Here is a 6,539-nt window from a genome sequence, read left to right as displayed (position 1 = left end):
GAGTGCTGCTGAACTCTAAACCACAGTCATGATTATTTTCATACCAGATACAAGAGTTAACCAGATATAGCCATGCTGCTTAAATCACACATCACTAGTGTACAGCCAGCACTACTTAAATTACACACTTTCATTGGTGTATAGCCAGCACTACTCAAATCACACACTATCACTAGTGTACAGCCAGCACTACTTAAATCACACACTATCACTAGTGTACAGTCAGCACTACTTAAATCACACACAATCACAACAGAACAACAAGCACTACTTAATGCTCACACTATCACTAGTGTACAGCTACCACTGTTTAATTCACACACGATCACTAGTGTACAGCCAGCACCACTTAAATTACACACTATCACTAGTGTACAGCCAGCACTACTTAAATTACACACTATCACTAGTGTACAGCCAGCAATACTTAATTCACACTGTCACAAGTATACAGCCACCACTACTTAAATCACGCACTACCTCTAGTGTACAGTCAGCAATACTTAATTGACACACTATAACTAGTGTACAGCCACTACTACTTAAGTCACACACTATCACAAGTGTACAGCTACCACTATTAAGAGAACATAATATCACTAGTGTACAGATAGCGCTACTAAGCACTGTCTGTGACTAGTGTATGGCCAGCACTACTGAATGCACAGTATCACTAGTGTATGGCAACATCTCCTCAATGCACATAGTGTCACTAGTATATGGCCACCACTACTTAATACACACACAGTTGTTAGTGTATGGCCACCACTACTTAATACACACACAGTTGTTAGTGTATGGCTACCACTACTTAATACACACACAGTTGTTAGTGTATGGCCACCACTACTTAATACACACACAGTTGTTAGTGTATGGCCACCACTACGTAATACACACACAGTTGTTAGTGTATGGCTACCACTACTTAATACACACACAGTTGTTAGTGTATGGCCACCACTACTTAATACACACACAGTTGTTAGTGTATGGCCACCACTACTTAATACACACACAGTTGTTAGTGTATGGCTACCACTACTTAATACACACACAGTTGTTAGTGTATGGCTACCACTACTTAATACACACACAGTTGTTAGTATATGGCTACCACTACTTAATGCACACACAGTTGTTAGTGTATGGCTACCACTACTTAATACACACACAGTTGTTAGTGTATGGCTACCACTACTTAATATGCACATAGTTATTAGTGTATGGCTACCATTACTTAATACACACATAGTTGTTAGTGTATGCCGGCTACCACTACTTAATACACACACAGTTGTTAGTGTATGGCTACCACTACTTAATACACACACAGTTGTTAGTGTATGGCTACCACTACTTAATACACACACAGTTGTAAGTGTATGGCTAACACTACTTAATACACACACAGTTGTTGGTGTATGGCTACCACTACTTAATACACACACAGTTGTTGGTGTATGGCTAACACTACTTAATACACACATAGTTGTAAGTGTATGGCTAACACTACTTAGTATTCAACAATCACTAATAAATAAACACACTATTTCTAGAGTACAGTAACATTAATGGAATGGACACACTATCGCCACCAATACAAATTGGACACACTATCACTTATATTTAGCCACCATTAAACACACACATTGCTGCGTGTATGTCCACTGTTGTTACACCCTGCCTGCCAATTACTTTCCTGCCCCCCTGGGCCAGAGAATGCCTGACATAGGTTGTATAAATATCTGTCCTGGGTCAGAATCTAGAGAGACAGAGGATGATTTTAAGACATTTCTACCTGTGTACAGGTAAAGCCACTGATTTACCTGCTCTAAAGCATGTGAAGGTATTATGACCTGTTGGTGAATCCTGAGGACAGACCTTAAGAGCCGAGAAACAGCCAAACTAACTTGGCTCCTGCTCGTTATCTAGAGATAGCCCTTTGTTCAATATCAGCTTATAATATTCAGGCTGTTTCTGTCATTTAATTTGAGTACAATATCTGAACAACACAAGTGGGGCTAAAAATAAAATGAAAGAAAAATGAAACAATTCTGGAACCATCTGCTTCCGTCCCCACCAGAAGATGTTGGCCATCCCCTCCACTCAGCGTGTGAAAAGTTGTCTGTTACAAAATAAACAGCCGCTACAGATTTCTAGCAAAAACAGAAAAAAAAACAATAAAAAGTTGCATCATCATAGTGTTTGGCTGATGGCTTGCAATGGGATTGCACAATTTAGTTCTTCTGGACTGATCTAGTGATCCAAATACCCATGTGACCCAGGCACACGAGCCTACAGACCCGGGAGGGGGTGGGGGAGGGGGTTGGGGGTTTGGGTGTTAATAAATGAAATGTCATTACAAATAACCCGTGATTTGGTGTGAGTGCAATGCTGAGACACAGACATACACTATAGCAGAATAGGGCTCGCATTGAAGCCCAATACTCCTGAATATCTAGTCCAACACAGGTCACACGGCGGCCATTCTGGGCTGAGAGACATAATATATACATCTTCAGAATGTCTTACTGAAGATTACGTGTCCTATCATTGTTGCCTGATTTATTAGGGCTGGGTTCTCCAACACATATCAATTACCATGTTAGCGAGCATGTTCTATATCTCAGAAAATGGTAACATAGAATTCTGCAATTCCACATAAAAAGTCATATATTGTTTTAGTGGTATCTCCATATATTGCTATAGACCAATATAGGACGTGGTGCTTTGGCAAGCAGTGGTCAAACACAGGTAGTCACGTCTGCGGGGAAGGAAAGATGATAAAATGCCATCAGTAATTGAATATAGCTTTATCAGTACAAATACTGATACCTTTGGGAAGATACAAGAGGTCTAAAATGTTTCATGTTTTAACAGAGGTACCTCTATTTATATCATACTGGCTGCTATGGAAGTGGCACTCCTGGGCACTCTGCAGTGTAGCCAGAGCTGATACAGAGATGCTCATATTACCAGTCATATACTATAAGCAGGCTCAGATTTACATATATATATACACACACACACACAATAAATGCACAGTATTCTAAGGCACCTCCTGCTCCCCAAAATAAGGCAGATAAAGTATAATGAATTTATTAACTGAACATTAAAGACACTGTTACCTTTAAGGTGTGTGTGCACACACCTTATTTAAAGAAGCGCACAGATGGTATGAAGCCGCGCATAGCTCCTCATGCCGTCCGCCAGAAGGTGGGGGGAGCCGCGAGTGGGTCAATGGCTGTCGCAGGGGCCCAGGAGGTGACTGGAGAGCCACCTTAGGGCACCCCCAAAGCGGGAGGAAAGGAGAGGCAGTGGCAGGGGTGGTGATGGAGCGCTGACATGTTTCCAGTTCTTCTCTGCTCCATTGTGCGCCCTCTGTAGTGATGCTGGTAGCCAGAATATGACGTCACTCTGGCCCCGGCATCATAATAGAGGGAGTGCAAGTGAGCAGAGAGGAAGTGGAAGATTTATTCCCCACAGGACCCCAGGGAGAGGACCCACACCAGCTCTCCTAAATGTAGGGAAGTTGGACCTAAAAAAAATAAAATAACACAAGAAATAAAATGAATTTGTGTGTGTGTGTAAGAATGTGTGAGTGTGTCTGTTAGTGAGTGTTTCAAATCAGTGAGTTTGTGTGCTTGTCATTGAGAGTGTATGTCTGTCAGAGAGTGTTTCAAATCAGAGGGGTTGCATGTCTGTCACTGAGAGTGTGTGTCAGTGTGTCTGTCAGGGAGTGTTTCAAATCAGTGAGATTGTGTGTCTGTCATTGAGATTGTGTCAGTGTGTCTGTCAGTGAGTGTATTTGTCAGTGAGTGTGTGCCTGTCTGTCAGTGAGTGTTTCTGTCAGTGTGTGTCTGTCAGAGAGTGTTTCAAATCACTGAGATTGTGTGTCTGTCAACAAATGTGTCTGTCAGTGTGTGTGTGTCTGTCACTGAGAGTGTGTGTATTTGTCAGTGAGTGGTGTGCCTGTCTGTCAGTGAGTGTTTCTGTCAGTGTGTATGTGTCTGTCAGTGAGTTTTTCAAATCAGTGAGATTTTGAATCAGTCATTGAGAGTGTGTGTCAGTTTGTGTCTGTTAGTGTGTGTGTTTCAAATCAGTGAGATTGTGTGTCTGTCATTGAGAGTGTGTGTCAGTGTGTCTGTCAGAGAGTGTTTCTGGCAGTGTGTGTCTGTCAGTGAGTGTTTCAAATCAGTGAGATTATATGTCTGTCATTGACAGTGTGTATATGTGTGTTTAAGAAGCATTTATGTATATGTCACCATTTATGTGGCAAAGAGCTCCCTTCGAAAAATCTATGTGTGACATTTCTGTATATCATGTTTGCTATTGGTGTCTGCTGTATTGGGTTGTTTGTTTCTGCTGTGTGGTTTGGGCATATCCCATCATATAAAGATATATATTTTTTATTTTAAGATGCATTAATGTATACATCACCATTTACTGGGCAAAGAGCTAATTTTTCAAATTCTATGGTGATATGACATATATAATGTTCGCTATAATTGTGTCAGCTAGATTTGAGTTATGTGTAAGAGGCATTTATTACGTATATATCATTATTTACTGGACTGCATTCACTGTTTCTGCCCAAGTTCGAGAATTAACATGCTTGCCCAAAGACAGTTAACAAGCTACCAATATTATATTTATAAATTAAACAATTAGAATATCTTGCAAAAGTTAATTTACTTCAGTAATGCAACGTAAAAGGGGAAACTAATATATAAGATAGACGCATTACATGCAAAGCAAGATATTTCAAGCCGTGATTTGTCATAAGTGCGATGATTATGGCTTACAGCTCATGAAAACCCCAAATCCACAATCTCGGTAAATTAGAATATTACATGCAATCAATAAAACAAGGAGTGTACATAGAACAATATCAGACCTCTGAAAAGTATAAGCATGCATATGGACTCAGTACTTGGTTTGGGCCCCTTTTGCAGCAATTACTGCCTCAATATATCGTTACATAGTAGTTACATAGCTGAAAAGAGACTTGCGTCCATCAAGTTCAGCCTTCCTCACATATGTTGTTGCTGTTGATCCAAAAGAAGGCAAAAAACCTAGTCTGAAGCGCTTCCAATTTTGCCACAAACTAGGAAAAACATTCCTTCTTGACCCCAAAATAGCAGTCAGATGTCTGTCAGTGTGTGTATTTGTCAGTGAGTGGTGTGCCTGTCTGTCAGTGAGTGTTTCTGTCAGTGTGTATTTGTCTGTCAGTGAGTGTTTCAAATCAGTGAGATTGTGAATCAGTCATTGAGAGTGTGTGTCAGTTTGTGTCTGTTAGTGTGTGTGTTTCAAATCAGTGAGATTGTGTGTCTGTCATTGAGAGTGTGTGTCAGTGTATCAGTGCTCGTATGCGGAAGGAAGCATGAAGTGCTCCAAAATCTCCTGGTAGACAGCTGCGTTGACCCTGGACTTAATGAAGCACAGTGGACCAACACCAGCAGATGACATGGCTCCCCAAATCAACACAAACTGTGGAAACTTCACACTGGACTTCAAGCATCTTGCAGTGTGTGCCTCTCCATTCTTCCTCCAGGCTCTGGGTCCTTGGTTTCCAAATGAGATGCAAAAGTTGCTCTCATCAGAAAAGAGGACTTTGGACAACTGAGCAACAGACCAGGTCTATTTTTCTTTAGCCCAGGTAAGACGCTTCTGACTTTGTTTGTTGTTCAGGAGCGGCTTGACAAGATGAATACGACATCTGAAGCCCATGTCCAGGATCCGTCTGTATGTGGTGGTGTCAGGATCGGGTCAGGGATCCAACACGCAGAGTACAAAGAGTAGCAGATACGTATACCGGTCCTTAGAATGGCCGGACTTAACGTAAAACTACGATAGAATGGTCAGAGACAAGCCGAGGTCGAGGGAACGAGAAGACAGGTAAGCGAGAGACAAGCCGGGTCAAGGATAACAGAAAGACAGGAGAGTAAATACCAAAGCCGGGTCAGAACCAAAAGGCAAGAGAACAACAAAGCACTGTGTGACTAGGCAGACTAGAACCACGACAGGGCAATGAGTAAATGAGAGAGCCACTGTTAAGTATCCTGGTTAGGGAGAGAAGACACGCCTCCGGCGAGTCCTGATTCGTCTCCCGAGATTTGAGTGACAGGACGTTCCGGGTTGGCGTCATGACGTCGATCTCCGGTCCTCCTGCTATAAAAGGAAGTGACTCCCTCGCGGCCGGCGTTAGCAAGACCGAGTGAACCGCGAGGGGCCGAGGAGACATGCCGTCCGGACGGATAAACTTCTAAGTCTCTACCTCTCTCAGAGGTAGAGGCTTCAGGTACCCTGACAGTACCCCCCTCTCAGATACGCCCACCGGGCGGAAGGAGCCGGGGCGAGATGGAAAGCGGGAGTGAAATGCCCTGCGAAGGCGAGGAGCATGAACATCCTCTTGTGGTACCCAACTCCTCTCCTCAGGACCATAACCCTTCCAGTCAACCAAATATTGTACTCTCCCCCGGGAGACACGAGAATCAATAATGGAGTTAACCTCATACTCCTCCTGACCCTCCACC

Source organism: Pelobates fuscus, chromosome 12 (genome assembly GCF_036172605.1).
Source record: "Pelobates fuscus isolate aPelFus1 chromosome 12, aPelFus1.pri, whole genome shotgun sequence".
NCBI lineage: Eukaryota > Metazoa > Chordata > Amphibia > Anura > Pelobatidae > Pelobates > Pelobates fuscus.
This window is presented reverse-complemented; position numbering follows the sequence as displayed.